The 23452-nt window shown below is 42.2% G+C and overlaps 1 protein-coding gene across 2 annotated transcripts in view; it reads left to right on the plus strand.

Annotated features, from left to right (window-relative positions):
- The window catches only part of KIAA1217 (KIAA1217 ortholog), a 376038-nt gene that overhangs the window by 160023 nt on the left and 192563 nt on the right, over positions 1-23452 (plus strand). The window contains exon 1 of one of the 2 annotated variants that reach the window (XM_054816859.1): positions 4853-4967. The exons of the other annotated variant lie outside the window; for it this stretch is intronic. The gene's annotated coding sequence lies outside the window, so the exon portion shown is untranslated. Of the gene's footprint in view, positions 1-4852; positions 4968-23452 lie in introns of those variants that run through there. 2 annotated transcript variants of the gene reach the window in all.

Here is a 23452-nt window from a genome sequence, read left to right on the forward strand (position 1 = left end):
CAGCATAAATGGAGCCATGCATTTTCCGACTGTATTTTAGTGCATACCAGAGGTAAATTCATGGCTTTGAACACTAAATATTTGCAACACTCTTAGCATGTGTGTAACGGCACTGCAAACTTCCATGTAATAATGCTAGAACAACCCAGATTTGCTTTTGTAGCTGGGTTGGTAGGATAGTCCAGTGTCCAGTGCATTCAGCTTGTCCCTCACGTTTGAAAATGCCCCGTAGCTGTGAGTGCCGCCTCCGAGGCATGCACACATCCTGAAGTCAGATGGCTTCACCAGGTTGTCTTTTCTTTCTGACCAACACTGACTGGTTCCAGAATAGCTCTGTATTTGAGGAACTGCATCCTTTTTCTCTACTATGGTCTGTGCCCTCTCTTGAGAGATTAATTTACAATAGGGGTCCTGATTCTAATCCATCTCAGACCTGGGAAATCTGGGGTTATGATATTAATTTTAATTATAATTAGACATTCTTCTTCTTCTCCTCTCTTCATCCTCAGGATGTTACAGTTCTGTGCATCAACATCATTCCCCCCCATTATGTTTTTAGGGGTCACATCTCTTGCATTTCACTGTCTTTCAAAGGTCCATTTTTGTGTCCATTCTGTCTTTCTGTTCTAATTCAGGTGATACGTATGCATTTTCCAGAAGTTTCAGTAACCACTTCTTTATCTGTAATTTGTATTTTTGGATCCTACATTTACTACTGAGCTTTATCCTTCTGTCAGTCAATTTTCCTTATTTTTGACAAAGTATATTAACACATTAAAACAATTATAATATTACAGAAATATCCTTCTAATAGTCTTGTACCTTTAGAAGGATGCTCTTCTTTTTCACTGTAATAAATTTTCCTTTTGTTGTTTTTTAATGAATCAGCTTCCCAGTCTCCTGTCTCTCCAATGTTTTGTTCTACTTCAGCTGTCACCAGTCGAAAGCAGAGTTTGGCTTTTGCTTGCTGTTGAACCCACTGGTGGAGTTCTCTCTATTTTATTCTAGTGGGCTCTTAAGTTACAAGTTTTTCCTTCCTTACTTTGTCAAAAGTACTGTGCAGCTCCTGTGCCATTCAGTAGTGGCTGTATTTTGTCCTTGTCTGTTGTGGGTACACAGACAGAGCAGAATTCAGAATTCAGAATTTCAGTCAAATGACTCTAAAAAGCTTGTCATCTTAGAAACCTCCTTTTGAGGGCAGAGGAGTGAATGTTGTCACTGACATTCAGCAGTCTGTTATGCTGAGTCTCTAGCTCCAAGTAACGCCCATGTCTTCAGGATCACACCTACTACCCGCCTCTTGCGATGCCAAGCAGTCCAGCACAGGCGGTGAGATAGTGACAGCTGATAGCACCCACCCGTGGTGCGTTTTAAATGCCTGAAATCCAAGAGAACAACCTGAGCACCTGCTTCTCATCCTGTGGTCTTAAGCTGCTCTTTGGCTGGAGAAGCTCCAGGTAGCGTGCTGTCACCACAGAACTAACGTAAGCACATGCAGTTTTGTCACCAGGCTCTCCTTTGTGTTGTTTTGTCCATGTCTTCCCCTTGCTGGGATGGTGCTCTGGCTGCTGGGTTGCAGGCTACTGGAGAGGGGATAACCCCCGCTGTTCCTGCTGACACTGGGCCACCGCAGCCGGGAGTGCAGAGGACAGAGGGTCCAAGAAGTGAAGAAGCATGAGGAAGAGTGGTGAGATTGCTGTGTGTTGGATATGGGAAAGCATCCTTCCCTCCTCTAACTTCTAGGCATCTCTTGGGTTCCTCTTGGATCTGGCTCAGGTTGCCTGGAGGATGGAATTAAATCTGTATAAAAATTTTGCTCTCTGTGTCATAAGGATTGTCGAAACCAGAAATATAAGCATTAGTTCATTAGTTTTAATAACGGTGTAACTGCGGTAAAAGCATTAGCTGCATCATTGAAACAAGTCTCCCCAAAGATACTGGCTCGTTACCCCTGCAGAGGACCCTTATGAAACTATTCTTGAGAAGTGCAAGGTTACATCTTCAAAGGATATTTCTGTAGCAACTGTGGGAAAACAAGCATGTGCAGCCGTAGCAGGTTCTCAGAGGTTACACTTGTACTTTCTGGAAAGGAAGTAAGACAAAACAGGGACACACCAAGTTTTTGGAAAAACTGGGATGAAACTTCTGAGTCTCCATTTGAGCTGTGGTGTATAAGCATTGCAGCAGCTTCTCCTCACCTACGTCCTAGCTGTGTCCAGGGTGCCTCTGACAGAGGCAGCTACAGTCAGTAATGGTTTTCATTAAAAAAAAAAAAAAAGTATTAGCAGCAGCAAACAAACCTTCCGTAACTTTGTAATCATAGATAACATGCTGAGTAAAATGAAGATATGGTAAAGAGCATTACAGAAACTTCACTCACTGCTAAATAGCAATTTCATGCAAGCTGTGGATGCATGGGTCCTGCCACTACCCTCCTTCCATTCTCTTCCAAGCAGGGGCAAAGTCCATGGGTGTAGGAAGGGTAACTGCACTCTCTTTACTCCCCGAGGATGCTTTCTGGGCATTGTAAAATGAGATTTCAATTTTGCAGAGCCCTGAGTAACCTGCCACAGGCCCTATGGAGCTTGGGACCCTACTTTGGGAACCGCTGTCTTGGATTTTAAATGTAGAATCAAGATAGCATCTGTTAGTATTTAGTCTGGTATTTAGATGAACCTGAATTTTGGTATGGAAACCTAATTAGTCTGAAACGGCGCTCGTTTTTCTCATATGAAATAAAAATCATCAACTGAATAGATCTGTAACAAATTTTATTGATGTTTTGGGAGGCGCAAGCACTGCCAGTGTTAATTAAAGTATTGTCACACGCTTTCCCAGGACAGGATTTCAGTATATTGGTGCGTTTTCATACCTTCTTGCCTATATGGTAGGAGCACTCACTGCTAATCAGATGGCAGGTAGCCATGAGCCATCAAACGCCTCTCTCTGTGTTTTCCCAGAAGCATACTCAGTTTTATTTCCCTGCTTCCTAATGGAGGATTTCTTTGCCAGATAATTTGTGGAAATATTTTTCCTGTATTTCTTCATACTTTTCCCAATAGAGAGTATCTTTCAATTTCAGCTCTTTTCCTTTGTCACGTTGACCCCAACACTGTTCTTTCTGGATTTCCTGCATGCTTTGTTTTTCCAAGTTTCTGTTTCCAGTTTGTGATCATTCTTTTGCACTGATGGAGCATCTGCCCATAATTTACATTTCTGTATTGTGAAAAGCCATTTTGTTACATTGAGGCTTTGAGTCAGGGATGAATTCCAGTTTAGTCTGTTCTTCTCAGGGATGACTTTTGGTCATCCAACTTCAACGCCTCAGTGAGCAGCCTGAGCTCCTGATACAGCAAATAAAACCTCCACAGAGAAGTCCAGAGCACTTTGGTCTTCCTGATCATGGATCAGATTGTGCTAAGTTGGTCGGGGGTGGGGGAAGGTATGTTCTCAGGAAGGACTTTCTTTGTCTCTTGCTTTTTATGGAAGGTGATGATTCTGTTGTGCTGTTACAATTCTTCCATCTCACATATAAATATTAAAAGGCTAGATCATGGTTTCTCTGTTTGTCAAGTCTATAGCAAGGTCAGAAGAAGATAAGAGTAAGGGACTGGTAAATCTAGGAGTGCCATGATGTATTCAGGATGCCTGTGATTATCCATCCAATGCTACTGAAAATCTTACAGAGAACTTTTTTTTGTCAACACAGTTTCCACAGAAGAGTCCTGGGAAGGTTGTGTCAAGGCTGAAGTGCTCATACCACAGCAGAGCTTTCAAGTGTCATTATCGGATCCCAGGGCGAAGGCATGGGCCACAGAGGGACGATTCTGGCCTTCCGCCCTCCTTAAGATTCTAAGTGATGCTGAGGCTGCCTTAGTTGGGGCTGCAGCACCAGCCTCTCTTTGCCAAAATCCCTTGATGATACAGAGGGATCTCTAAAAGGGAGCCTCATGAGCTATGTGTAGTGCAAAGCACCCTTCCTCAGCCTTTAAGAGAGGGGGGGATCTGGTCCAGGCTAAGGAAATGAAGACGAGACAGAGAACAGTGTGTCTTTAAAAAAACAAACCCCAAACAAACCCATAAAACAAAGGACCCCTCTATTTTCTCAGTTACTGAACTCAGCAGTCTGACAAGTGGGCTAATGCCCACCTTTCATCACTGATGCAGACAATGCTGATCTCAGGGTCTAGCATATGGTTTAGCTATTGATTTGGCTTCCATTTAATTGAGATCTTCAAAACGAGATTGTGCCATGCTGTGCAGTGCACATTTATACAGCCACTCAGTAAATATTTTGCCTTTTCCTTGCCTATTAATGATAGCTGCTTGGAGTAAAGATGTCAGGAGGGAGTTACCACCTGAGCTATCTTGTTGTTAGTTTTCTGACTGTTGACCCTATTGTATGGGGTGAATTCCCAGATCTTGCCAGGCTATGTGGGGCTGATGTAGAAATTTTCATTTAATGTGCACAGCAAAGGCGATCTGTCCACTATTGCCCTCCATAAAGTGTCACTGGTTTATTTACAAGATTGGCTTATAAAAATACACATACAGAGATACAGAGTGAGTGAAAACTTGTTTCCTTACTCTAAGTGATCTTAACAAAGAGTCTTCCGGACTTGAAAGGCAAGGCAAATAAGCATTATGGTATGATTTAGGTTTCTGCAGTAGGAAGTCTTTTAAAACAGCTCATAGAGATCTTCTTTCTTAAATGGCGGTGTTGACCTTTAATAAAGTAGTAGCCAAAATTTTGGGAGGGGGGTTGTTAGTTTGGTGTGGGTTTTTTTTCGTTCGTGAGCTTGTTCCTGCCTGTAGATTACGAGTTGCTTCCTTTTGCTGTTGAAGGCTGAGGTTTGAAAGGAAGACTTACTGCAATCTATTTCAAGAATAGTCAGAGGAGGAGGAAATTCCCTTCTTGTTGCTAATAGCTGGTGCAGAACACTCTGCTGGAGGAGGAGAATAGTTCAGTAAGTTAAAAAATTTATATGAAGTTTTCATTTCATGCATCTTGTTATTATCTAGAAATTTCATTTTCTGTATTGCAAACATAGTATATTTTATCTTCTTTGTTAAGGGGGGAGGAGCTGTGGGTATTGCATATAGCTTTGAACTCGGTAGATACTAAGTTGGTGATAATAGCAAGGGTGAAATGTTCACTTAAAAAAGAAAACGAGAGCAGATCAGCTACTGCTTGTATGACAAACCATCAGCCTAAACTGATGCGGTACCTCTAAGAGAGATTAGTGCATTTCGTTATCCGAGAGCTTGGATTAAGAGAGAGGGATAATTTTGCCCATCCATACATCTGTAATGTTCTTACCTTTTCAGATGGTTCAGGTTGCTTTAGGATACTTCCATCAACAATGTAGAGTCAAGGGCCCTGTTTAAATATCGATAGCACGGCAATCCAAACCTCCCTCAAGGCAGAGCTAGATATCCTAGGTATATTAGAATGAGAGTGTTTGTCTAGATGCATTTCCCTTTCACTTTAACGGAAAGCAGAGAGGTGTTCAAGGAATAGCTAATTCTGTACTTTATCCAGAATTTATGTGGGAGCAGTCGGCACTGCAGGCTGTGGGCAGCAGACCTGGGTACAGAGACAAGATGACAGCCCTTGTGCTCCTCCATTACATGATGAAGGTGCTCCTGTTGCAGCGGGGTGTGCGTGCGGAAGCAGAGTGGGACCTCCTGAAGTCCCCTTGCCCCCTGCTCGTCCCCCACAGGGCTGGCTTAGGGAGGACGCAGCTTGGGTGAAGTGAGACAAAGCCCAGGATCTCAGCCAGGTCTGGCACCGTCTGGTCGGTGCCTGCCTGCTCCTCAGCTGTCGGTAGGAAACTTGTCTTCATCCCAGTGGCTGGGAATGCACTGCTGCTTATGGGTGCCTTGCAGGAGCTGTCGTACAAATGCCAAGGAGACTCTGCACCCCAAAAGTCTTGAAGTGTTGAAAAGTCATGTTTGTTCTCCTTTTGCCGCTTCTAGGAACTGAGGTTTGGTAAGCAAATGAGGGACTTTATTAGTGCAGCAGAACTCAAAAGAAAAGAATTAATTTTTTTTTTAAAAAAAGGAAGCTGGAGATGGAAGAAACATCTTCTACCAGCTAATTTATCAAGGTAATCTCTGCAACCCCTTTCAAGCCAAAAATGTTGCTGCAGGTGTGAAGTTAGTTTGTTTGTGAAGCTGCTTGTGTACCCAGGCGTGCCACCCTCACACACTGTCCCTGCTAGCCTTTGAGAAGAGATGTGTTCCGGTGTTGGGTGTCTTGTCCCATCCCATGTTCTGCTTTGGGACTTGGCCGGGTGAGATTTGTTTTCACTATTATCTTCCACAGAAAGTATCACCTGCTTCAGATTTCTTAACGATCTCTGTCAGATGTGTGCACCAAAATGTGGAACTATTAATGTTCGTTTCATTCATGCATCCGTTTTAGAAGATTATTACCACTTTTAAATGAAAATTAAATATTTAACTGAGAGAGGATTTCTGCAATCCATTTTAAAGTATCATTTATTATAATATAAGTAGTAGCCTGAAAGCCACACCAGAATTCAGTGGACCGTTACACCACATGCTGTACAGGAAATTCTTGTGCCTCTCGATACAGTTTATAATTTAATTGATGATGAGCAATATGGAGAGGGAGAGATATGCTGTGAAACATACAGGTGTAGCTTTATGTGTTTGTGCATACAGGTCTATATAGGGCATAGTTCAAAGTGTAATCATGAATCAATTGAGAATGTCAGATCGTCTTCCAGCCATATATGAATTTATAAAATCTTTGAAAAGTGTCAAATAACTAAAGGTTGCAGCATTTTCTTTATTTCACTTTTCTTACATCACTTTATTTTCCTGTAACGTTGGGCCTTTGTATGTCTTGCAAGTGAAAGCCCAGATTTCAACTTTTAAACTATATCTTAGACAAATTTCAGGAATTCATGAGCCTTACTTTCATTTTTATCCTGCCATTGGAAATCCTGAAAGAAAATGGGTAATTTGTCTGTAAAACATATTGGGTGCTTTTAGTGTGTTTCAGGTATTCAGAAATTTTACAATTATCTCTTCCTTTAAATAGAACTGCATCCGTTGACATTCCAAGTGCTGAGAAGTGGTATTGTAAGGCAATTCTTTTTGTACTTGTAAACAAGCTTCCATATGACAGTACTTTGAAAGTGTTTTTTAAATTGTGCTACATCTGTGTCTCATGTTAAAAGCATTGAAAACCAGCCAAAACCTAAGCCCTCCTAACAGCCTCAGAATGCAGAATATGTATACACCATATATATTCAAAACTGCCTATCTTTAATTTAAATAGCAAACATAAAACATAAATGCCCTCCTAAGCTTTCTCCACAAGCTTTGCTGTTTTACAGACTTTCTCTGCCAAACTTCTTTGTTCTTGCTTACAGTTTCCATGTCTGGGCAGAAACAGTTCTTCCCTTCCACACTCTGACCAGAGTTACTTGGATGTCACCTCACCTGCAGAGTGACACAACAGAATACCCATGCTGCTTGCTGCAAAGCCCGGAGCACCCGGTGCCCCAAACCTTTGCACCTTCTTTAATCGACCCTTGCCACCCTGCCCCAGGGCTGGTACGGTGGCACTACAGGAAGGACCACAGCAGCCAAAACCCACCTGTCTGCGGTGCAGAAACACTGGGTTTAATTTAACGTTGGAGAAGCGGCACCGATGCGGGGGGAAGTGTTGTCTGTGAGCAGGGTCTGCGAAACGCCTCTGGAGAGGAGGCTGATCGCATCGCTGTGTGGTGGTGAAGTAGCAGAAATCACCACCCGGCACCCGGATTGGGTGGTGGTGGGTTTGTGCAAGGTATGCGGTATTGTGGATGGCCTTGCCCGGACTTTGTGTAAGCGTGGCAGAAGCTGTTCAGGCCCAACAGCTGAGTAGTGGTAAATTGCACCAGCGGCCGGCTGAGAGGGACTGGGTCAGCAGAGCAATGCTGGTTTAAAACTTAAATAAGTGCATAGGGTTCATGAAAAAAGAAACCTTAATTACATTTTATTTTTTTATCTAATATGCGTTTGGCAGTATTATATTGTAAGTAAATTACAGTGTCTTTTTAGGAGACAGTAAGGCCTCATATGTGCATAAAATAGAAGTTAAAACACATTAGTAAAGTTATGTATATGTGGGAACCACCTTGTGCAGATATTACCAAGCTACATTAAATTTTGCCTTGACAGTATAGCTTTGCCCAGTCAACTTAATGTGTTGGGTTTTTCAGGGGCTTTAAGTCAAAGTCAACAGAATTTTTAGGTTGTAATTTGGCAGCAAATTGTGTTTTTTATACAGACTGGTGAGGTTCAGCATGGTAAGAGGAAATTCATCCATCATTGGAAACCATGTGAAAATGAGTTTTACTTATTGTTTGGATTTAAATAGATTCTCTTTTTATTTCTGTGCTTATTGATTAATTGAAAGTATAGGAATAAATATTACTAGGTTATATTACAATGGCTAAATCTTGACAATAGTTCTGTAGGAAACAGACCATGTAAATGAAAAATCAGAATGGTGTGTTTTACTAAAGTGGTACCATATGTTAGTTGATTAACAAGTTGTAGGCATATTAGAAGATCTTGGCTGCTGGTAAGAAGGAGCATCTGTTTTTTAAATCTTTTATCTAATATGTGTAAAGGCTTTGCCAAGTCAAGTTTAAGCTTTTTTTTTTTTCCTTTATATCAGCTAAAAATTCCTTGGGTATTTTTCTTTCCATAGGCAACACTAATGCATTCTTGGGGTTTAAAGCTAACCCCATCCCTGTGAAGAAAATGCAGTAATGTTAAGAAGTAATGCAGGATGTCCTGTGTGCGGGTGTTTTATATGAGCAGTTCAAAATTCTTCCAGCATCACAGCTTGTATTTGGTGTAAGACTTTATGTTTTGGTTTTATCTTCAACCAGACATCAACCCCAGTAACTAAAAAGCAACTATAAAAGTTGAATTTTCCTTTAGAATTTAGCAGTTCATGTTGATGGCATTGCAGCGAGTGTACAAAGTGCCAAGTGTGCGTGCCTGCGTGTATCATCAGTGTAACTACAAAAACAAGTGTCGCGAGTTTTTATAGAGTAAAATGTACCACCTTCCACTTAAGACTTATTTTGAGATCTTAAGTAGAGTTTAAGTGGATAATCAGTCTTATTATACTGGCTTGCAGCAGATTCTCTTGTGGTCTAGCCAGTTTTGGGCTGTGGTGGGAGCCAACAGACTGAGGCTTCACCCTGAAAACAAATGAGGTCTTGGAGAAAGACCGGAGGTTTTAAGTTTTTTCATGCCTGCCTTATAGAGAACTTCTGCTCCTCTGTGTTCAAGCTCCCGGTTTGAGGTTTCCCAAACACAGCATCTAAGAATAACTTTAACTTTTCTTATCCGGGCCTGATAAAGCTTTTGGACTTTTCTCTCAGACAGGGATCCTACCTTAGCAATCTGCTTTGATGTGACTTCAGGCTTGGGTTTGTGCACAGCACTTTGCTCAGAGTTACCTGGGAAGAGAAGGCTGAAGCAGGAGGTGGCTGGCCATTAGATGCTGGAGACCAGCAAAGACAGATCATACAAGCTCTCTAGAGCTGTGCTGGCTCCCTGTCTGCTGAGTCCTACAGTGACTCTGATTTATGCAGCGTTGCATTTCAGCCTGTGTGGTTGGTTCTGTTCCAGTGTATGAAAGCAATAGTTGAGGTTAGATGAGGCTTCACAAGCCTCAGATTTAAATATCAAGAGACTTTTCTCCTGGTCTGAGGGAACCTGAGCACATTGACTCTTCAGAGCGGGTGCGAGCCTTTGGTACCAAAAGTAAGTACATCAAAGAAATAATTTCTCTCAACACGTTTTCAGTGGGAGACTCAGGTTTATGAAGTACAACTTTGTTTTGGATCCAGATGTTAACTGGCTGGGAATGTTTCTGTTTTGTTTGTCTGTCTGTTTTTAATTTGATTACGTATCCTCTGCCATGGGAGAGATGTCTTACAAATACAGCCAGAGAGACCTCTCTAGGAGCAGCCTGTCTGTATTCAGCATCTCTCTCTCTCTCTCTCTCCCCACTTTGGCACTCCCACTCTTTCTGCTAGTTACAGTGCTAACAGAGTCGGTCCTTGCCTTGTGTGTCTCTGGAGTAACTTTACCTTTGATGATCACTTCAGGAGCTGCGCAGCGACTGCCGAGCACCCGAGCCGGGGCCTAGCTGGCCGGGCACCCGCGCTGGGCGCTGCCAGCCCTTCGCCTTTGTCTTCCCTTCCCTTTATAAAATCCCGCGCACCGCCTCTCAGAGATCCAGGAGAGGTCCTGCGTGGCTGTGACCCCCGTGGGCGCTGCGGCGGGCGGGGCTGCCCAGGAGAGGGCAGCAGCGCACCGGCTGCCGGCCCACGCGCTGCCCGCTGCCCGCTGCCCGCTGCCCGGGGCACGGCTCCCGCCGTTACCGGCCGCAGGGAGCGCGTAGGACGTGCTTCTGCCTGTTCTTCTTTTGGGGCTCTTTTTGTTTCGTTGCGGATGAGAAGGAAATGCAAGATTTTAATTATTTTTTTTAAGTGGTTTGCATGTTGTTAATATCTCTATTGGCAAAGCCTGAGTTCTCTGTTCATCTGATTTCCCCTTATTTTCATTAGAAGGCTGTAATTTGAAGCGGCGAAGGAAGTTTTGAAACAGACAATGGGTGGAGAGCAACCTATTTTCTCAGTGCTTTGGGACTTTCCATGGTAGGAAACTGTTTGTTTAGTTTTGCAAAAATTGCATGTATTTCATTGGCAGGACATGCAGCATAGCCCTCTGATGACCACAAAGTGAAAAACTAAGACAAGTCTTAAGACGAAGTAGCAAGACAGGAAGCGATTTCCCTCTCCATCTGCTGGGCTGTGTGCTTTAAGGGACAGCAGCTTCAACGCCTGCAGGAGGTGGGTGCTCGCTTTCCCTGTAGGTAGTCATGCTGATGCTGAACAGCCTTCAGCTGTTGTAAACCCCCAGCCCAGCTCTCTGCCTCTCACCAGTCCAACTATCCATTCTGTGCAGCTACCAACGGCTTTGAAATCTCAACCTTTTAACTATGCCTTTGTCTCTACATACTGCCATAGCTTTTCTTTATGTGTTTTCCGTGGGGGGCTATATGGGGCAAAGTAAGATGTGTTGTCAGCAAAATACGTTGAAGCTGATGAGCCGAGAGATGAGAGAAGAAACAGCTAAGCAGACAGTCGCAGCGTGTGCGTGTCTTTGCGTGACAGCAAGAAGTGTTACCTTCTCTGCGTGGTGCCATATGCTGCACAGACCTGAGATCCCGGCTCTGCTGAGCAGAGCCCAGCGTGGATGCTGCGATGTGTCTACATGGATTGGGGTCAAAGTGTAGAAGGTAGTGCAGTTTGCAACTCTTCTGGCACAGCCACAGCAACCGCTCATGAAGTGTTATGGACAGAAGTTTAAGAGCAGGCTTCATGCTTCGGTTTTCAAAGCCTGGCCAGGAGTCGTGCAACAACTCCATCTGGTATGGGATTGCAAACAGAAATGTAGCGCAAAGGAAAGACAGACAGTCCTCAGCCTTGTAAAACGGCTTTTTATGATAGTGAGAGTCTCCTTAGAATGGGTTATGCTCTGGGTCGGATTTTTTTGTTTCAAGAGAGACGTGTTTAAGAAACTGATTGTCTAGTCTGCTGGCAGCAAAAAAGTATGACAACAAGGGTTGGGCAAAAATAGAAATAGGAAATTCTTCATACAGAGAATCTGGAACATGAGTCTAAAATTTAGGATTAAATATATGCTTGGCTCTTGAGGTAAACAGTCTACACAGGAATCACCCATTCTCTAAAGCATTGTGGAAATGTTCAAAAGAGTATTAGAAGATATTTCCATCTATAGACAGTACATGTTTTTCCAAATAAAAAGTTAATTTTATTTTATTCTCAGAACTATTTAAGATAGTGTGATGCCATCCACGAAGCCATATGTACAAATGTTTTCAAGAGACCACCGCTACCTCCAATGGAGAGCTGCCCACTGAACAATCAGTGTTCTGCTCTGCCTGTGTGTGAGAGTCACCTCCTGTAACATCAGCCATATACACACTGGGCAAGTAGCCTAAGGTGTACGCTGTTTTACAGTCATGGAAGGATGTCTCAGGAGACTAACTGACCCCATCCTAAAATAGATGTCTAGAATGAGTGGGATGAGTGACCTTCAGCAGGTTCCTGTTTCACCCCTGCGGTTTGCCAGGTGAACAGCTTTAGTTGCTTGTATTTTTGATGGCTGGGACTAGGTGAGGCGTGGCAGGTTGGCTTTCCTTCAGAAGAAGGAAGCTGTAGGATTCTTTGGTGGTGTCTAAGGAGAAGTCCCATCAGATAGAAAGTAGCACTCTGATTGCCTCTTATTTGCAGTGTCAATATTGCAGATGGGTGTAAAACAGCTCTAGAACTACCAGTGCTTCTGCCAGCCTGCAGGCACCTTTGCAGGTCCTTATGGAAGGGGCCCTGGTCTCCAAGAGAGGACAGATACGGCTGCTCTGTCCAAACAGCATTATGCAAAGGTTGCTTATGCAAGGTGTTGTGAACTGTGTGTGTGCTCCACACCCATGAAGCTATTGTGTTTTGCTTTTTTTTTTTAACCACTTCAGATTTTCTGGGTCAAGAGTTACTGAGATACATCACTGTATATCGTGTCATATGTGCATCACTTTGAAAACCAGTATTTAATCATGCAAATAAAATGTTTACAAAGAGTCTTCTCCAACATATTCCAGCAGCTCCCTGTTACTGCACTAGCTCCAAGTGCATGACACTACTTAGTAGTCTGATATGTTTCTGCAGTTAGCACAGAAGTACATAATCTGAGGTATGAAACTGCCATTGCTTTTCTGCAAGTTTGATAATTCAGTAAGAACTGCTTTCTAAAGTACTTGAAAATCTAATGAGATTCTGGATAGGCCTCTTTCAAGTCAGCCAGTCATAACATTCCATGAGAAATTGCTAGTAAAAAGTTTCTTACTGTGCATAGCTGCTTAATAAAAGGTGTATTATTCTTTGCCCTTGAAAAATCTCCTGACTAACAAAAAAAAAAAAACCCAAACAAAACCAAAAAAACCCCACACCACCTCTCTCCTGTTTTCTTGGAACAGGAAAGCAGGGAGGTGGTTAGACATCTCAATAAGGTAAGGAAATAGTAAAAACAAATTTCCAAAGAACTACACAGACAAAACATATGATGTGTTCATAGAGAGATAGTGTGCAGTAGTGTGAGAAGATACTTAGAGTTCATGCTTCTCAATGAGCAAATTGCCAATGATCCTGCTGCTTCCAGATCTCAGTACTACGCTGTGGCGTACTGTGTGCTGATCTGCACAGCCTTGCCTGTCCTTACCCTGGGTCCCAGGAAGGTGAGGAAGGGCGAGGGATGCTTGGTGCCACCCTGGGCTTCAGCCTGAGTCATGGCACCTAAAGTCCTCCAGGGTGGCCTCTCAGCAGTGGAGAGTTAGTGAGGGAGAAAAGATGATCTCAGCCCTCCAAAGCTGTGCAGATCCCTTGTTCAAAAGGTTTAATAGCATTCTGACACTTGGTGGTAGCCAGAGCTGCCGGTGCTGATGCCATCTAAGATTTACCCCGCATTGTCCACCACCTCTGACCAATAGCTGAAGCACTGCAAATTCATTCTCTAGCTTCCACTACACTAACTTTCCTGTGTAGACAAATGTGTAAGGCCATTTTTACAACAGATGAGATGATATGACTTAACATATTGTATGCCATTCATTGTCTCCCATATCCTCGCTCCAAGAGATTTCTGTACAATTCTCACTACACAGCAGAGTGTTTTGATTAGGTCTGGGGTTGTTATTTTTGTGTTGTAATCAAGTGCTTCTATTTCTTTATGTTTAGCACATATGACAAAGTGTTACTGTCAGCATTAGGGCTTCTTGTACCTTGTCAAGCGTAAGAGCAGTTGTAGCAGGTCAGACCAGAGGTCCAGCCTGACAACCTGTCTCGAATGGTGATGGTTACCTAGGGAAGAAGACAGGATCAAGGAAAGTATGTAGTGATACTTCTGGAATATCCTCTCAGCTCCCAGCAATATATGATTAAAAGATTACTTGAAAGAAACCAAGGATTATGTCCTTTTTTTCCACAGTGCTCAATGGAATTTTTTTCCATTAACTTGTGGTTTTATTTTTTTAAACTCTTGTAAATTCAGCAACTGCAATGTCCTACAGCAAGAAGTTTCCCAGCTTACCAGTACTTCCATAATGCCCTGTGAAATTAATATTCACATCTATGTATTTTTGAATCATTAGCCTCCTTGTTTCATCTGATGACCCTACAGTCTGTATTGAGAGACAATGAACCGTCTTTCCCTATTCAGCTTCTCTGTGTCACTCATGTTTATAGACCTCAAACAGATGTTTGAGTCATCTGTTTTCAGAATGGAGAGTCCTACATAATTTACTTGTTCCTTGTACAGAAACTGTTCCATAACTTTGATCACACATGCTGCCTTTTTCTTAACATTTCTATTTCTGCTATATCTTTTTTGACCTGGAGTGAATTAAAACTGCATGCAATATTCAAAATGTGGGTAGGGTGTGGATTTGTGCAGTGGCATAATGATATTATCTGTCCTGTTTGCTATTCTTTTCCTGGCATTTTCTAAAATCCATTTGGTTTTTAAATCACTAATGAGCGATGAGTTGAAATTTTCATAAAATTCTTATACCCTTAAACTCTTTTTGAGTGGTAATAGTCTGTTCAAAGTCAATGTGCATCACTTTACATTTAGCTACATGGGATTTCATCTGTCCCTTTACTGCCTAGTCAGTGAATCTTGTGAAGTCTCTTCTTCATAATCAGCCCTTGTCTTTACTTCACTGAATATCATAATGTTCTCAGCAAGCTCTGCAACCTCACTTATACCCCCTTTTCCAGCTCACTAATGTTGAGAGCCGCCCCGACCAGTGCATTCTCTGTGATGCCATCGGTAATCTCCATCCCCTGGGAAATTTGTCTCTTGTTTCTATGCAGTCTTTTCTATCTTTATTCAGTTTTTTATCGATGGGAGTATCTCCTCTCTTTGCTTCTTTACCAAGGGCTACATGCCCTGTGGAAATCCAAGGGAACCATATCTGCTGGCTATCACATGTCTGCTCTCTCACTGGGTTGGGAAATGGAAATACAGTTCCGCTTCTGCTTTCCTCGACCCATATGATCTGGTGTTTCAGGTTCTCTCTGCAACATTAAATTATTAATTTCACAGGACCACATTTGGGTTTTGCTACTTGCCTAACATGTTGTCCACATGACATACAACATGTCAAGAGTCCTACTGGGGAGTGACATACGCTGCTTTCTGAAGTCGGGGGAAGTGTTTATGGTTCTTATTTTAGCTCCATCAGCAAAAGAAAATTATGAGCGATAGTGCCTCTGTGGATGAATTTGTGGTTTATTGAAAACTGTGGCAGAGCCCACAAGATGAGGAGAGAAAATAATGTCTGATTTTAAATTTCAGCTGTTGGCTGCAGCTGCAGCTTTCAGAAAGCTTTTCAGCCTGATTCCTGCCCCATTTTCTCCTAGCTTCCTTTAACTGCAAAAGGAAGCTGAATTGCAACACTGAACGCTCCATGACTTAGGTTTTTCAGTATGCAAGCAGCTTAGACTTTAAATGGTATGGCTTTGAGTATAGGTATTATCAGATGTACATTATTTAAGAAGGGAGTGAAGATACAAAATTTTTTAATTAATTTTCAAAGTATGAATGTGTAGCAATGTATTAGATGTTTTTTAAAAAAATAGAAAGTGAATGATTTAAGCTGCCTGCAAGGGGCTGAGTTTTTTATGTTTATGTTTGATTGAGATGTCACTCCCTCAATGAACTAATAGCCTCAGAATTCACAGTTACTTATCATGTATCGAATAAAGCTGATATATTCTTACGACTGGTGACAACTTCTGCAAGATGAAGGGGAATTAGTCTTTAATCAAATAAAGAATCCCTGTGGCATGGCAGTCCCATGCTGATGAAGACAGCTGAGGAACTGAAAACATGCTACCTTTCAACAACCGAGGCTTTATTCATGTCTTGAAAACACTCCTGAGATTTGCATGGAGCTATGAAGAAAAGGTATTTAGTGATGATTTGCAAAGCACTGCCACAGTATTAACGTCTGTGACTAAAATCAAGTACAGTGTAAGACAGCGTTGAAAATGGACCTCATGCTGCCCAGGAGGCCCAGCGTGGCCTTGTCCTCCAGAGAAATGGTTCTCAGACTCCTAACATCAGAAGACCACCCAGTCTTTTCCTTGTAGGGTGGGGAAAACAAACAAATTACCTTCTTTGACGGCTGGGAAAAGAAAGTGATTGATAATTACTGCCTGTAGCATTTTACCCCCTAGTTGTGGTATTCAGCCTGTATTTTCTGGCTGCATTTAGGCACTTCTTTAGAAAACTATTCAGATTTGATTTAGGTGTTTCAAGTGATGTCAGGCATGTAAACCCCTTTGCCTTAACTCCCATTCTGCAGACGGTCTTCTGCAGAAGACTTACTGGCTTACTCCCATAGTCCGGGATAAAGGATAGTTCTGGGTAGAGCTTCTCTACTGGGATCCAACTATACTCAATTTGAGCTCTTACAGTAAGATTCCATGCAAAAAAGCAGACTAAAAGCATTGAATGAATACTACTCATGGGTTGCAAACTCATCCTTCGCTTACCCAACGCCCTCTTCCAAGGGCATATCTGCGTTACTCTTTGCTGTGAGAGAGGATTTACAGGAGCTTATAAAACTGAAATGGGGGTGTGTAAGTAATATTGTCATCTTGTCTGAAAGAGATTTTGATACTTCTTTCCTTCCAGCACTTTGCCCAGAATTTCCTTCAACTGGTAAAAGGATTTAGATATCATTCCAGCTGTAGTCTTGAACTTTAATGGCAGTTATGGAACAAAACAGCAAAAGAGGGAAAAAAGTGTGAATTTATCACTGGACCTTGTTATGTTAATTATGAAAGATTAAGGCAATAGTATGAAAATCATAAATAAAAAGGAGTAAATCACAAAGTTAAGCTTTTGCAGACGAGTATTGGGAATCAGAGTATCGGAGTACAAGCATATGCATTAAAAGCTGTCTATGCTACCAATTAGTATTTAATATCCTTTTCCTTTGAAGTAAAGAAAACCTGCCATTGTCACTGCTTACTACCTGTTCCCTATCCTCAGCTATGCCGCATGTAAAGGCATGTGCTATATGATGAGAGATATTTGTATATCTCAGTGCAGACTTGCAGTTTGTAAAGGGAGATAACTAATACAATGTCATTTTATGTTGTCAGTGGAGTGCTCACCTGTGAGTCATCACATTGTTTGAAAAGTTTTTGACTTACAAAAACAGTTGGAATTAAATTGTCTTGGGTTATGTATTTATTCATGAGAGAGACAGAGGCTCTACCTCTGAATAAGCTTAAACCTTGTATGACACCTTTCTATGCTGACGTTGCTTATTCTTGCCTTCACCCCAGGCAATTCTGTGCGCTGCTTGGAGCTTGATGAGGCGTATTGTTGTTACTTTTTCTCGCTTTTTATCTCCTGCAAAAGTGCTGCATAGAAGGAGCAGACTTTCCCCTTGTAGGAGAAACAGGGTATTACACCATGTCAAGTGTCACTGCGGCTTGCTTGGTCCTTGGACATTTTGCCCCTGCCAAACCCGAAACGTGCTCTCCCTTTTTGGGAGGAGGTAGCCGTGGCTGGGGAGAGTGCTCCAGCCTCGCACCCCTTTCCCTGGGGGCTCTGTGCTGTCGTGCAGCATCCAGCTGCCCCGGTATTTTCAGAGGTAAACTTGGGTCACATACCCATTTATTACTGTTAGTATGTTAAGGTCAGAAGAAGGCTCTGATAATCCTGCTAGCTGTGCTTCAAGGAGGAGATGGGAATACTAGAAAGAAAGTGAAAAGAGGAGAGGCAAAGACTTGTTTTCCAAGACAAAACCTGAGACTGAGATACAATGCACACCTTCTGGAGCTCAGCTGATGCGAGTGATTGAGGAGGAGGCTGTGAGGTGCTTTCTCACCGAGGTCACATCCTACAGCACTGACGAGTCTGGCTGACAGAGGGGGACTAAGTCCGATCACTGGAAACTGAGGTTAAGTCAAGTTTACCCTGAAGAAATAGGAAGCAATTTCTTAGCGCTGAGGATCATTAAACATCAGTCAATTAACTATAACATAGTCTGTGAAGTGCGAATGGGTATGTTTGCAAAGCCACGTTAGCCCAAGTGCTGGAAGAAAGCCCATATTTATGGGGGTGGTTGTTGCAGGGTGGAGGATCGTGGCAGTCCTGCTGCTGCTGGACATGGTGTGCCTGAGCCATCAGCGCCATCAGCCGCCTTCGTGGGCCTGTGTACTGAAATACCCTCAAATAACACGCTTGTAACTCTGGCAGCTCTGTATTAAAGACAATGATTATAATCAACTGTTGCACTTCAGCCGTTCAGCTGGTAATGTGCAGCGTTCAGGAGGATTTGCCCACCTCCACGTACAATGGGCTAGGTATGTTTCAAGGTGCTTTTCTTTTTCCTCTCAGGCTGTTTTTTTTTCATGCACAAGAGACTGACTGTGCTGGAAACGGTGACTGGGTGCATGCAACACAGCTCTGAGATTAGGATAGTTTGGGATTTTTTTTTAAGGTGGATGTCTGATCTGGGAAACTAAAGGCAAAGAACTTTCCTCAGGGGTCAGCTGGGAGCTTGATGTCCTGCACTTTCTTACTCTGATCATCTGGGTAGATCTCATTGCATGTGGTGGGGTTTGAAATGAACACTAGTGCAGAGGTAGCATTGGTCTCCTGAGGTCAGATACATTTTGTTCATCTCATTTAAGTGTTTGGCCTTCATGTGAAGACCCCATGTCAAATTTAATGGCTCGTGATAGATGGGAAGTCAGACAAGATAATCAAATGGTCCCTGTTGCCCTAAAGCTATGAAATCCTAAATGCTGAAGAGAGAATTAATAAACGTGCATCCTGGCAGAACAGATTGGGCAGGGCTGAGAAAGAACAGGAGTGCCACTGCTGTCAGCTCTGATTGCTTTCTTACTAATCAGTGGTCTTAATGATAGCATCAGCATGGTCTGGGAAGGTCAGAGAGGCACTTTTGAAGGAAGGGGATATGCATACTGTTGGGAGAGGTCATTGATAAGTTTATAAGTAGGAGGATCTCCACTAGCCCTCTGCTCTTATGTCTGCCTTCAGGAGCTGGTGCTCTTCAAGATGCAGAAATAAGAGCTTTGCAAACAGCAACCTGTGACCATCTACGCTGGGTTAGAAATCAAGTCTGCATGGAAACAAAGCTGTAAGAATCTATCCTGCTTGTCTTTATCCCTTTTCAGACGTTCAGATTGTCATTCGCTGTGTAGCACTGTCCTTGTTGCAGGAGACAGGGAGAAATTATAGTAAGAAAAATTAAAAATGTCCCACTCATTAAGTTACAGTGGTGCTGACCTCTCCCATGATCTTAGTTTGAGTCTCAGAAAAAAATCTAGTTCTTGCCAGTGACATTGTGGAAAAAAGTCAAATATATGATTTGGTATAGCCCAGAGATGAATAAAATAAATAGTGTTCCCAAATAAATGACTTTTCAAGAAAGACCATCATCATGAATTGTGTGAATGCTGTGGATTGGCTACCACTGCTACCATTGTGTAAAATTCTAATAATTATTTATTAATTATTTTATTTAAATCATTGGTTTTGGTAGAATATCAGAATTGGCTGTTGATAAGTAACTAGTTCTGGTAATCACAACATAATTTGAACTATTGTATTTTTTTTGGACCCAAGGTCCATCAAAGTACATTTTAGTAATTCAAGCAGTCACCTGACAGTCTTATAAACTCCATGTGTACTTGGTAGGAGCTGAAGTAAAGCATCTTTCATGATTGTTTTTAAGTGTAATTGTACTTTGCAGAGAGCAATTCTCAGTACCTTTGATCACTAAAGCATGCCGCCTTGTACGTTTACAACCAGATCCTGCAGACAGCCGTGAAACCAGCAATAGTCAGTGTTTCAGGCGTTAAGTCTATTGTTCTGGCACTGCTAAAAAGTTGGACCAATTTGAATCCAAACTCTCACCAGAGCTTTGTTTGAGTGAATTCATCCAAAAGGGAACTTATCAAAATCAAAATGCTTTACACTGGGGAAAAATAGAATTTGAATGTAGAGCAGATGGATTTAAAAGTGACCTTCTCCCCTCCCTTTCTTCCACCTCCCTCAGAAACAATTCCGTACACTGTTCTTTCCCACCCACAGATTGCTTTTTATTTGATTAAACTCTAGTGATTGAAATTTCCGTGATTTAAGGCACGCTTTCCTTTTACAGAGTCATTTGTTTGGTACCTTACAAAAACAGATGTTCATATTTTCTATTTCTGTGTTTGTGGGCTGATCTCATTCCTTACCACAGGTGATCCTGTGTGGAAAGTGTGATGTGTGAAGAGCTGGCCAGGCTGGCAGGTGTGAGGAGGAGCTGTAGCGTGCCAGGGTCTTCAGTTCAAAGTTGGGTGTGCTGATGGCAATGCACTAATGTCAATGTTAGCGTGGTACGGTGGGATGACAACAACGGAGGGTAAAAAGTCTGAAATAAGGTGTTGCATTACACGAGTAAATCCTGTAATTACGCTCATTTAGCTCTGTTCCATCTTACCTTGGGTGGTGGGAAGTCATGTTAAAGTGTATCTAAAGTTAGCTTTGTTGGGATTGTCCCAAATTAGAGAGGTAGATAAAGTTATGGATGAAAGAGAAGAATCACCTTTTTTTTTTTTCTCCCCACTTGACTATTAGTGCTTCTTTGTGATGACCACAGTCCTTTTTCTCAGTTTGATGTAGGGCATGCACAAGTGTTTACTGCTTTCAGACCTCTTCATTTGTTTAAAAAATTGGAGGAGGAGGAAGGACACAAGAATAAAATTTGGAAAACAGAAAACCTGACCTATTAAACATGGTGTAGGTCTCCAGGTGTGAGAGTTGTGAGCTTGAGCAAAATGTTTTTTGGACTGAAGGAAGTATTCTCTGTTACTTGGGGATGAGTAAGACACTTAACAGAACAGTACTTTTTGACTGGAGGTGGGCTAGGATGTTACATCCTTCTTCATACACGAGAGCTCGGCGATGCCAAGTGGCAGGTGATGATTACTGCACCCCAGAGCCACATTTGAAATGGAATTGGAAAGATGAATGTATCTTCTGTCTGAACAGCTCATGTTCAACCTCTTAGTGACTCCTTTTAATAGTTGTTTTAGTGATTAAGTCTGGTGGTGGCTCTTGGCACCACTGTCAGTCTCAGAACTTCTCTGAAGAGCTGAAACCTGTAGGTCTGACAAAACACGATGAAAGTCTGATGTGGAGATGTGTAGAGAAGCTCGTATTCAATTTTCCTCTTTGCTTCAGCTGGAGTGTTACCATTTCACTCCTTTGGCTAGTTTTTCCTCGCGAGTATGAGAGTTCTTAACTGAACTGGAATGCAGAGAGTATAAATATTGGAAGTCTCCACAGATTTTTTTAACAGCGAACGTAACTTCATGATAAATAATCCCAGAGGTTGTATTAGACTGTTTGTCATTGTAAATTTTAAAATCAAGTTCAGATATTTTCCTTTAATTCAGCCACTGAATAGTTTAACCACTATCCTTGCATTATAACTAGGACCCAGTTCATTGAAATCCCTTACTAAGCAGATGAGGCCAAACGATCATAAAGTCCCCCTCCACATCTAAAAACCTGTGATTCCGCGTTGTACAATACCAAATCAGTAGAAAATTAATTAATTAAAATAGTGTAAACCTCTTTCCCCCCCCCGATTTACTTGCATATACAAGCTAATGGCTAGTATTATATCATCTTTGATATATACATATCAAATAATATATTTGATAATATACATATCTGAACATAGTCCTTTTCTTTTAGGAGTGAGTCTATTTTAGTTATTAAGCATTGAGAGACCACGCTGAGGGCCGCAGTGAACTCAGAGCACAAATGAGAATAGCGATGTGCTCAAATTAATTGCAGCACTGAAACTGTTGTCTGCTGGCCGAGGTGGAAATCAGAGTTTCACCACCCTCAGTGCTGTTTTTCCATAGTTAGTTAAAGTTACTTTCTCCATTTCAAATCTGATCGGTTGGTAGCGAATGGCCACCCATAGCTCCCTGGCGTGGAGGGGAGGGTTCCTGATCCACTGGAGCATCCTCTTGATGCTCCCCTCCTCCAGGGCAGGCCCGAGCGATCTCTGGCTGCATGATGGCTTGGAGAGGTGCTTGAGCGCTCGTAATTCCTCCCAGACTTCTGCCTCACCACTTCGGGTCTAATATTTATTTTGTTTCTGGACTACGGTAGGCTAGACAGTGTCAGGCTGGTTCCTGCTGGGAGCATTCACGATGTATTTCTCAGTGGCTACATGATTTCACATGGGCATTGAAACAGGTCTTTAATTATGGGATGTTTCTCTGATTTGACTATTAATAATTAATTTCCTAGTTTTTTAGTTGCAAATAATCGCTAGAACCACGAAGTCGTTGTTGTATATTATAAGTTTGACTAATTGAGCACAGCCAGTATTTGTTAATTGTTCCTTTTTACACACATGCTAAACCCAGATGTGTTTAAGTCACTCTGGGACATTAAACACAATTAAAATAGCATAACCTGTTAGTATTTACTCTCTATGCATTGTTTTGATATTGATCGGTCCAGATCTGAGCACAGTAATTAAAAGAAACCACTGTTATTGTTGATCCGGCAGATAAACAAATGCTGATTGCAAGCTGTGAACTGGTTAATCAAGTTTATTTAACTTGTCGTTAGTGATTCATCCCACTGACTGTGCTGGGGAGCTCCTTATTTGAGCCTAACAGTATAATGGTTCCGGCTGTCTCCAGTTTCTCAGTTGCTAAAGGAGTTTCATGAATTCTTTTAAATAGACTTAGGTAAGATTTTAAGGAATGGCCTTCTTACATATATTAATTAAACCCAGTCTGGGACAAAGGGACCAAGTTTTTTTCCCTTAAAGTAAGAACATGTTTTGAGACCTTGCTGTCCCAACTGTTCCTGAGCAGCAGCAGAGATGATTATGTTTCCTCTGAGGCTGGGCAGGCTCTTTTGATTCGTTTGATTTTGATGATACTGAAGCATGCCATGTTTCAACTCACTTTTTGCCAATGTTCTTTAATCCCGTTGGAGAGACTACTGCAGCTGCAGAAGTTCTCCCAAGGTGACACTCAGTCCAGAACCAAATAAACAATCTCTCCTAGATCATCTCTGCATTTTGGGGGTCAGTGTTGCTCAGGCCCCTTAGCAGCATCAGCAATACTATTTACTGTCAGTCTTGGCAGTGGGAGCATCTTGCTGTGGCCAGGAAAGCGACAGTTTCAGACCAGGCTGGCACCGTCCCAAGGGGCACCTGGCTGCTCAGTAGGACACAGCAGTGGAGGGGTCAAGGGAC

Source organism: Grus americana, chromosome 2 (assembly GCF_028858705.1).
Source record: "Grus americana isolate bGruAme1 chromosome 2, bGruAme1.mat, whole genome shotgun sequence".
Taxonomy (NCBI): Eukaryota; Metazoa; Chordata; class Aves; order Gruiformes; family Gruidae; genus Grus; species Grus americana.